The 11,380-nt window shown below is 35.7% G+C and overlaps 1 protein-coding gene and 1 long non-coding RNA gene across 2 annotated transcripts in view; one reads left to right on the forward strand and one right to left on the reverse strand.

Annotated features, from left to right (window-relative positions):
* The window catches only part of LOC308194612 (uncharacterized protein), a 975,354-nt gene that overhangs the window by 611,862 nt on the left and 352,112 nt on the right, over window positions 1-11,380 (reverse strand). The gene's annotated exons all lie outside the window — the stretch shown is intronic.
* Window positions 939-11,380, forward strand: part of LOC308194615 — a 38,597-nt gene continuing 28,155 nt past the window's right edge. Inside the window, exon 1 of the long non-coding RNA XR_013950759.1 lies at window positions 939-10,923. This is a non-coding gene — a long non-coding RNA (uncharacterized lncRNA). The remainder of the gene's footprint in view (window positions 10,924-11,380) is intronic.

Here is an 11,380-nt window from a genome sequence, read left to right on the forward strand (position 1 = left end):
TTGTTGAAACAGTATTAAATTCACTAGCCAGAGAAAATAATGATCTTTAATATTTATTACACGTAGTTTTGTTAATTAATATTATTGATCCTCAGACTGAGTCAAACCTTTGTTTTGTGGGTACTCCCCAAACAAATCTCCCTATGCTAAAAGATGAAAGACAGCATTGCAGTGCAGGTGAAAAAATCAACTGTGCGTGACAAACAAGGAAGTGATGATGTAAAACAACGTTAAGGTGCATATTATTCTTAGATTGTCACCAGCTTGTCTGACAACATACCAACTGCTATCATCGTGTTAGCACTTGAAGTATAAACATTTGAAGAAACAGACTGAAGTTTAGACAATTAGAGTTGTCATGCTCAATGTTTTTATTTATTACATTTCCGAAACACTAAGAGACAAGGAGCAAGTTTGGAAAAGCATGATCCAGCTACAGACTGCCTAAATTCCACCTCTATCCTTCTTCTTTGTGTTTTCTGTTCACTTGTTCTAGGCTGTCATAGACGTTTAGCCTAGATGAAATTCAGCCATGAGGATTTACCTGAATCTGAACTTCATGACAGAAAGATGAAACAACCGAGCCTGGCATCAAAGAAGAGAAAAAGCCGAGGACAGCCTTACAGCAAAAACAAAAAGTTTCAATGGTACAGATGACCCAAGCTGTAAAGCTGTTTATAAAGTGAAGGCTTGAAGTACTTAGTGTATAAGATGATGGACAGGATGTTGTTACAAGGTGTTTCCATGTCAACAACTAACTTGAGCAATTGCATTTTGAAATGCCTTTGGAGCAGGAGCCGGAGGCTAGACAACATACAAAAGAATTCTAAACACTGGAAGGGGGCTAAGTACAGACAACTAAATCCTCCACTCCTTTCTTTATTCCCTTCTTACCTTCACTTCATCGTGTTTATTGTTTTGGCAAGCATTCCTAGAAGATAAAAAATGCAGAAGAGTAGGTTCAAAAGTAGTTATTTTCCCACTTCTTTCAGCAACCCCAGTATTTCCCACAGACTTCCACTCTGCTTTTGTTCAAAGGTATTTATGTCTGAGAAGTAAAGAAATGTTAAGAAGTATACTCTAGGTTGTCTATAACCATCTGTAAGAGCATCTCTTGCTTTCTTTGGCAGAGAAGATTCATCAGTCTCAAGTACTCAGGACTGGAGTCTCTGGCTACTTCTGCAAATTAAGTGAGCAGAGGCCTTAAATGGGTGAGTTCAGGGGCAAAGAGAGGGAAATAAGGCTGCCTAGCCAGCAAGTTCAGCTGTGGAGGGCACTCAGTGGACTGACTGTCAAAGTAAAAAGAGATTAGTGCAGCTCAGAGACAAAATAAAGCATTCACTTGCCCTCTTACATCCAGCAGAATAAATGGTGACAGAATACCAGGAAGGAACAAGACTTTCCAAAGTACTGTACGGAAGTCCCATTTCCAAATCAGAAGTCCTTGTCTTGTGACAAGCAAGAATAGAGCTAAACTGCAGAGGGCTCCATAGGAAGCTGAAAAGAAGCTCTCCATATTACAATTCTTGAACCTGTTCCCAGGATATGGAAGTCAAGACAGAAAGGCTCTTGGGGAGGCACGGTGTAAACAGATTTGATTAACACAGTGAAGAAAAAAAAAAGAAAAAAAAAAAAAGAGGTCTAAAAACAAACAGAAACTGGACACATTTCTGGAAGGGAGGGTGCTCAAGCAGGATGGTCAGATTCCTTTGAACTATTATTAAATCCAAGTTGATGGATTTTTACATGTAGAAGGTCATACAAGACTTTAAAGCTAAAGATGAGGAACAGTAGGAGGTATTGTAGAATGCCTTCAGCCAAGATGTGACAAAGTTTGCTGTGCTCATAATGTGCCTGACAGACACAAATACAAAATATGCTGTATCTTCAAATGAAGGATAGGACGGTTGAAACAAGCTAGAAACAACAGAAAATTGTCAGAATACACTGACAGTGAAAAAGGGGACAGGGAAACAATGATAATTGTGAAGTCTAAGAAATAAAATGATGTAATGAGAATGACTGTTCTTAAATAAGGCTATCGACATAATCAGATCAGAAGCTGGAGGGAAGGATGACAATCAATGGAACATTAATACTAGGGTGCACATTATACAGGGAAGAAAGAATAGGATGTTACTATTGACCAGATGTTCTTTATCAGTAATCATAGTGTACATACACTCAAAACATTCTTGCAAGAGCAAAAAGAGATTTAAAAACAACAACAACAACAACAACAAACTATTGTATATCCTTCTTTTCAAAAAGGAGTACCATAATAAAATATGAGAGCTTATTACGAAGGATGAAAAAATGCTAGTTACACGTTAAATCTTTAAATATGTTGTAGCAAATGTACAGGAATAAAATTCTCAAGTCTTAGGAGAAATGGACAGAGTCACAAACATATGAGGAAGACCCAAAAAGAAACCAGTTTGGTTAAAATAGAAGGGATAAAGTGACTCTCAGAAATAAGAAGAAAAAGTGAAACTGTGTCTACATGAGGAAAATAGGGATGACCATAAACTCTGGCATATGAAGTGAAGAAATGCAAATAAGACAGGCCATTAAAAAGTTTAGGGAAAAAGTAGAAAAAAACATAACATCCATTAATAAATCCTTTTCAAAGCACATCAGAGGCAGGAAGCAACTCACTGCAGTGCCTGTAAGGTCAACAAATGTCAAGGTATGAAAGAAGCACAAACAGCTAAATGAATCTTTTGCATCTGTGGTCACCAGCAATCTGAGGAACTGCCCACTCTGCAACTCGTTTTGTAGAGGACTTATAAAACAAGGTAGAAACGTGAAACATAGAAAAGGCCATGCAACAGTAGTCAGTAGTAACAAAATATTAGCACCAGACAGTATTTACCCAAGAGTTTTAAAGAAACTCAGAGAAGAAAGATCTTAACTACTCATTATGGTGTGTTAATTCATATTTAACACTGTCTTCACATGAGAGGGTTTGACAACAATTAACCTGGGGAGAATTTTGAAAAGAGGTCCAAGAAAGATGAGGGGAACTGCAGACCATGACATACGTACCAAACAAGCTAGTATAAATTACTCTCTAGTACTAGTGGGCACCCAGATAAATAAGATGTTAGGGAGAAGAGTTGGCTTTTAAGAAATGTCATGCCATGCAAATCCACTGGAATGTTTTGAAGGAATGAGCAAGCATGTGGCCATAAGACTGTTTTACTTAGATTTCCATACAACATATCATAAGGTCTATTAACCACAGTCCATTAAAGGAATCAGGCTGTTGTCACACAGATGAAGTCCCTTACAATGGCAGTAATTTGATGGAAGTTTAGCAAGAGAATATGGGTAACAGTGAGTTATCACAGAGAAGAGGATTGTTAATGGAGTTGCACAAGAGTCAGGAATAAGACCCATGCTGTTCAAGCTACTCAGATCATAAATGACCCAGGAAGTGACTAGTGAGGGGACAAGTCTGCGATGATTAAGTTCTGCATGATAATAAGGACAAGAACCATCTGTTAAGAGCCTTAAAATCCTGAAAAACTGAAACAATAAAATGACATATCTAATTAAACACAGAGAATTGCAGTGCAACATAAGGAGGAAAAAAAAAAAAAAAGCAACATGGGCCACCAATTGACTATTACTACTCCAGAATGAGATCTTGAGATTTTATAGATTGTTTTGGTACATTTCTCTGTAGTCAATAAGAAGAAATAACTCAAAATGTTAGGAACTATTAGGAAAGAAATAGAGAATGAAAAGAAAATATTGCTATGTCTTCACATAAATTCACACACGTGTTTTTTAAGTTTTGTTCCCCTTACCTCTAGGGTGACACATTTCAATGGTAGAGAAACAGAGCGACAACAAAGATGACCCAAGGTACAGAACTGGCTGCAAAAGTACAAGCAACTGGAGAGGTAAATGCTATAAGTTTACATGATCTTGAAATCAACTAGACAAATTTACGGAAGAAAATTCCATTCAAGGTACACATTCTGGCTCCTGAATCACAAATATTTTAAGACAAATATTTTCTAGGGCAGTATCATTTTGTGATTGCCCTCTTCCTGGCAACTGTTACTGGCTACTGCCAGAAGCATGATAGCTGACATACTGACTTTTGCTCTGACCTAGTGAGATATCTGTTCTTAAATGTTTCTGGATAGTAAACCAGCCAAAATCTGGATACAGAAAATCTTGCTTTCTATTTATGTTTATTTTTCCATTGCTCTTTTTCTACTGGGAGCTTATAACCAAGCATGCCCAGCCTGCAGAGCTCATGAATAGTTTTATTATGGATGAATAGAAAGCTGTGACCTCCTCCAAAGTAAACAAAAGCTGCTTTGTCACTACATGTTTCTTCAGTATGCTCTATAAACACATAAGCTAGGAGACTAGAGATCTTGCTGAAGCAGCTCTCATTTAGCAACAAGTAGTGCGTGTCTTTTTTTCTCCCAGTACACATAACAGAAGTTCAGCTTTAGACAGAACCAAGGATCTATTTTTGTTTCCTATTGCCCTCCTCTGTGCCTGAAGGTGGCAGCATCAAGATGCTAATAATTTAGCAGTTCTAATCAAACAGAACATCAGTTACTCTTAAAAATAAATTTGATTTGCAATTTAAAAAATGAATGGTTTAACTAACAGGTCCTCAAAGGATGCAGGGATCAAGGACAATAGGTCATACTAATTAATTTAAAATAATGTCTCGATTATTTTGCTGTAATCATGCACAATACAATAGGTGTTCAGTAATAGTTTTTGAATAATAAATGCAAGTTATTATGTTCTAGCTGAATGACTTTCTTAAAACATAGTCACAAAGCAAAATTTAAAAACTCAGTATTTTCTTGTGATTGTCTGCTCATACCCTGTTGCATATCAGCAAGCAAAAGTTTTCACTTGTTCATTTTAATGTATTTCTTTAGAGCTATATGTAAAGTAAATGTTGATTCATCGTGTGGACTCACACGAGGACTTCAGCTGCAGTAGACCTGGCACAGGTCACATGGAAGGAAAGTGATGCAAAATTTGTGAAATCAGACACCGGGCTCAGCACAGAGCATAGAATCACCCTAGTTGGATAGTACCCACAAGGATCATTGAGTCCAATGATATATAACAATAAGTCAGAGGTCTGAGAGGAAATGAGTGATACAAGTTAATGCATCTATAGTTATTCTGGCCGTATTTTTTTCTGTTGTAAGTTGCATCAAGAGCAGGCGGAAAAATGGCAATGGGGAACAACTTAAGTGCTTGTACATATAAATTTTATATGAATACGGAAAATATTTCTTCCACTAGAATTTGCTAAAGTAGACCACACTAGGCTTGCAACAGGATTTTGAAATTACTTTAAATTTTACCACTCACTTTTTTTACATAAAAGGGTAGAAAAATAAAGTAAGTTTACAGATATTCACAAATAAACCTAGTAGAGAATAACAAAATATTAACATAATATATCAGCATAATTAAGCACTTATATGGATAACGTTAAAATGGTTTTGTAATGGTCAGACCGGGATCTCCTTACTTACCTACTGTCAAACCACATATACCTCAAGAAATCCTATAAGCCGAAAGTTGCCAAAAACTAGTAGATATCATTTATGTCTGCCCTTTCCTACCTGTATGCTTACAAACACTGCTGGAACCTGAATTCTGAATTAAATACACAGGTCTGAGCATTATGAACTCTCTGGAAGTCTCTAAAGAGATCAGGAAAAATGTCCATGTGCTGGAAATGTGATCCAAACTTCAAAGGCCACTGTTAAATTGGATTTATCCTGTGTACAACTGAACTCAAAGAAAGGCATTTTTGCAGCTCATGGAGGTAGACAGAGAGTACTGTAGGTACACAAGATATGAACAGTGCATTATCTATTTGGGAAGCGTACTTGGGCAAAAGCATTTTGTAAGCAAAAAAGGTTTAGTGGTTTAAGCAGGTGAGTTACATTTTAGAATGAGATGTGATTAAGCCTGTCTCTAGCACTGAATCAGCACGAGAGACACACTATATAGTACTAGCAAAGTGGCAAAACTTCTGTCTTTTTTTCAATATTTATTAGTGTAGTAGTAAACAAACCTGGAATTACCACCTGTTATCAAAATCACATTCCCTTTAATTAGATTGCCTCTTCAATCCCTTCAAGCTTTACCAGCATAATCCTTCTGGCTGAAAATCTTATATAGTGAAGCTTTTATTTAAAGTAGAATTTCTGGAAACATTTTAGAAATGTTTCTTTCTCACAAACAAAACTGAAATTGATAGGAATTTTCTATGAATAAAGCAGTATGTAATACTCTAAGAAACTATGGAGTATTACCTGTATTATGGAGATTTGTGACCTTGTCCTCTCAGTAAATGAGTTTCCTTTCTACAAACTGGGGCTAATTCCACCCCTCACCCACAAAGGTGTTATGAAGATTAATTAGGGTTTGTGAAACTCAGATAATATAGTGATGTGCGCCACTGAAAAACTCTTGAGGAAATTAATCATTTCTTCTTCAGAGCTGGAACTGAATAGACTACAGTAAATAATATATGGGGCAATGCAATGAACAATGAGGAAAAGACAAAATATTGAAAAGCTGGTTATTAGCTAAGCACTATTTATTTTATGTACTTAATAAGAAATGGATCCTTTAAACTAAAGATTGCCATAATCCAAATGCAAGAAGTACAAACTAACAGTGGAGGAGTAATTCTGGTTCTGCACCCTCCTAACTTCTGAGTCCTCTGCAAACACCACAATGTTCCTAACTTTTTATTATAGCAATAGTGACTGGGCTATAGTGCTATTTTTATGTTAACAGATTAAAATTTCTGAAACATTTTGAGACCCAAAATGAGAAGATCCAATGAAATAGCTAAATACCATTTTAAAGAGCCACGTTGACTCTGTAGAAGGACAGAACAGTGCATAAATCACTGTGTGGCAGACAAGATCAGAGCTAACACAAAACCACTTATATTCTGATGAATGATGATTATCATTCACTGTCCATGAGTGATAATATTGCAGAAAAGAAAATAAGCAAACTTGATTTTTTGCTTCAGCAGACTGTATGAGAAAATATAAACTATACTTAAATTAGAATATAAAAATGAGCATATAATTACTGCTACATTTTCAATAAAGTATTTTTAATTACGGAAGTTGAAGGCTGCAACTTAGTAGAACTGTAGAGAGCACTTTTTTTTTTTTCTGGACTCCTGTTGTTATAGGCCATAATACTTTATTTGGTAATCTTCAGCAATTACAAGCCAGTAGTATTTAGCAACACACAGTGCTGTTAAAAATGTTTTAAAATAATCTTCAGTAAATGCAAATTTCAACTTTTGCTCCAATTTTCAGGTTTCTAATAATAGAGTATTTGAGCCTTATAAATCTTAGAAATCTAATTAGACAATGTTAAGTTCTCTCTAGTTGAAGTCACAGATGTTTCGTACTGGGAAAATCAGCAAGCCCCAGGGTTTGTTTGGTCTAGTGTAGTGTCAAATTTTCATGGATAATTTAATAGCTAATAACTCTAATTCTTTCCCGTAAACCAAGAGATGATAAATAATGATTGCTCTAAAGCCATAAAATTAACCCTCCAGGCTAAAAAAAAATTTCAGGAACCATTGAGAAGATTAATTTCTGGTACTTAATGTTTTTTTATTGCTAATTGTTCCTAAGTTGCATACATCTCACAATATGACTGAAAACACAAATAAATACACTGAAATTGTGTAATTCAAAAAGAAATATACATCAAGGATGCTGTGAGTATCTTTGATCTGTTACACAAAATGATTACACCTCAGTGAAATCAAGATTTTTTTTCCTTTTTTTTTTTCTTCTATCGTAAAAAAAGTTTATGGTTATATCTGATGTTTCTTCCAATGAAATAGAAGTTTCTACCTAAAAAGGAGAGATTCTCTACTTTCAAATGTAGAGAATTTGTAGAAAATGTAGAGGTTCAACACTTCAAATGTTTCATTTTTTTTTATGTACGCACATCTTTTTTATCCACAGAATTGTCAAATAAAATAATAATTCTCATTGCTTTAAATAGAACTAGACATATATAATATGTTTTTACTCAAGAGCCTGCCCTCTGTGAGCAGGTATATTGATTTGTTTCTGAGGAACAAACGTCAGAGTGACATTTAGCTGTTTCTCATTTATAGAGTCACTGTGTAGAACGCCCTGGGTATATTCCATGTGAGCAACATGCTATCACACAGGTTGGTCTAGTCTTTTAGAAGAGCCTTTTAGAAACCCAATTATGATGGGTTTGCAGATATTCATCCATTTTCTGTGTCCTATCACACCAGTTGGTAACTGTTTTATCTCTCTCCTATTCTTTTTTAATGAAGAGGATGGGTTTACTTTTAAGCAAAGTGGAAACAGAGTGGCAATACATAAAGAACTGGAAGAATGCTTAAATGTGGAAACTCACTGAAATTCAGGAAACATGTAAGTTGTAAAGACATACTACAATATTTAGGAATAGCAGTTTATCTAATCAAAACTTATGTACAAAAGTCTGAGGACACCATTACACAATTCTTCTACCACTGGAAAAAAGGGGATACTGAACACAGACATGTTGAGGTAAATGGGTTTCAGCTGGTCATAAATAAAATGACTAACAGACAAAACTGGACAGTTGAAATGAACTGTACCTCATCTCTTAAGTGACTGTCCCTTTTAACAGTTTGTTTTAATTACTCAAGAGAAGCTTACCATGAAGAACTTCAAAGACACAAGAAGTTAGGTGAGCTACAAGGTTAATAGTAAATCTAAAAAATGTTAAAGTGAATTAATTCAGAAGTGATAGGAAAATAAACTACCCAAATAATTTCTAGTGTTTTAAATTAACTGGAAATATTAGAACTTCAATGATTATTTCAATTCAGCATGCAGACCGAGCCAGAGAAGCAAGTAAGACGTACACATGTATGCAAACCAATATGGAGAATAACGTAGAGGAAGTTTCAATGCAGTTAATCCAAGAAATTAATCGTCTCTAATTTAAAACACCATTTGCAGTTATAGTCTGTTTCAAGAATCAGACTGTACAGTTCAGAAAACGACGAGGACAATTGTCAAATACAGTGCAAACTAACAAGATCTGAGATCAAAGACTGCATTATTAGTTTTTTTTAGACATAAGAATATGAAAACATTAAAAAAAACCTGAAAATTTAGATAGGAAGTTCTGTTCTTCCTCTCTCAATACAGAAATAGTTGCTAAACTAAGTAAAGAAAAACATAATAAAAACGTTTTATGGACAGAACTTCATGCTGTGTCTATATTAAACGTGTGTGCACAATCTAGACTTGGAAGATCACATTTTGCACAAGCCAGTTAGGTAACTTTCCAATTCCGTCTGTCTTTCCTTATCTCATTTAAGAATGCAAAATACAACATTATCCAGTCCTTTTGTCAATAAAGCAAGTTCTTTATTAAAAAAAAAAAATGCAGAGGATGACTCTTCTTTAGGTCTGTATATGTACTCTCAAATGCTGAATTAACCTGCAAGAATCAGAACAAATTGTTGTGGTGCTGCCACAGAAGTCTGACACTCATTTGCCAGGTACATCCATACTGCTGAGTAAGACTAGGATTTTGTGTCTTTTCCTTTTTTTTTTTTTTTTTCTCTCCAAATGCACTGCCATTTCAAATCTATTTATTTTTTCTGACAATCAGAAAGGATCTCTCCCACAACACACCTACAAGTATTAAATTGATTCTTAGACTATAAAGGCTTTTACATTACTATTAAACATTGTTCTTTCCTACTCTCTACAAAACTTATTGGAAAGAACAACAGAATCATTGGCCTGTAATGAAATCAAAATCAAATGCAAGTCACAGGGCTTGCTGAAGACTAAAAAATAGTCTAGAGGATGATTTTTAATAAGCTGCTCCCAAGTTCTTGCTACATCTTCTAAGTGCTATCTTCACTTCAAAATCAGCTGGTTTATGCTAAGAATTCAAAACCCTTACATTATTTTGTAATTACATCTATCTCAGGTAGATTGAACTCTTCTTACACTGGCCTACATTACCCTGCAGGCTTAGACACCTAAATAATTTACTGGTTTAACAATGTATCACAGATCAGCTGAGGTGAGGTAACTGTGCACAGCAGATGAGAAGCTAATCAAGTTAATTTGCCAATTAAAGGACAGTGAGGAGCTTTTGTTCCTCATTTTATTTTAGTCTAAGGCTGAGCACACGTGCCTTGCTGTGTCTCTGGAGACACCGTGGGCAATGCCTTAACTAGCTTCCTTCCTCTAGCAGTCATTTCTGTTCTGCTTTTTCCTGTTATGTGGACTATGGCAGTCTCAGGTGTTAGAGGAGTAATATTCTAACCTGATAACATCCATCTCCTTCATTCCAGTTGGCATTAATTTTTATTTTTATTTTTTTCAGGAGAAACAGGATTACTGAGAAAGCAATACAAAGTCAGCAACTTTTAAACTCAGGTGTAACTATCAATGTATAAAGTGTAACAAGTCTAGCTCTAAATCAAATCAGAGAGAATAAAGTTAATTATATATTTAACTTTTTTTTTCTTCCCCCTAAAGATAACTGTCAGATTGTCCATGTTCTGTAGTTTCAAAAGCCTCTGATCTTTGTATGTCTTTTTAAGTATCTACCAACCCAGTGGGCTGCTTCCCACCCTGTGTGCTTAGCCTGCAAGTGCTTATCAGAAAGTTGTCCCTAGACCAGAGCACCTTTTACTTACAGATATTTGGAAAGCTAATGTAGTTGATTCATCAGATAAGTGTTTTTTTTTTTTTTTTTTAGTGTTTGCATTCATTTATACTCTTTATTTCTCAGATGTGAAAGCATCAGCTATTTCTGTTGTATATTTTATGAAACCTTCAAACTTATTATGCTTGTATGTACGGCACACTGCTGAAGGTAGGTCTTAGGATATTTTTCCACACTGAGGTGATATAAAGGGCTCCTTGTAAGTTATGTACCTCTGTATTTTATAGAGATACAGTGATTTATACTTGTATACAGCTACTATCAATAATAATTAATCTTCCTAAGCATGTAACTTGGGTGGCTCAACTGCTCTCAGAGCCCTGGTTTTCTGAGGCAGCTGGGAGTCCATGCAGCCCGTCCACTGGTCTCCCTCCATAGGGACGGGTCACAGTCCCAGCACAGGACTGAGTGAAAGGAGCAGCCCAACAATGATGCTGGCTGTCTAGACTCTCCAAGTTTGCTTTGCCTTAGGAAGAAGGATTAGCTACAGGCAAAAGGGAGAAGCCTTATCCTCTGGCTAAGGTGTTGCTACCAAATGGCCATTTGGATTTTCTGTCCTGAAGGAACTGTGGCAGTAATCTCTGACTGAATTTTTGCCTTTCTATAG

The sequence above is a fragment of the Anser brachyrhynchus genome (genome assembly GCF_964034855.1).
Source record: "Anser brachyrhynchus genome assembly, chromosome: 4".
Taxonomy (NCBI): Eukaryota; Metazoa; Chordata; class Aves; order Anseriformes; family Anatidae; genus Anser; species Anser brachyrhynchus.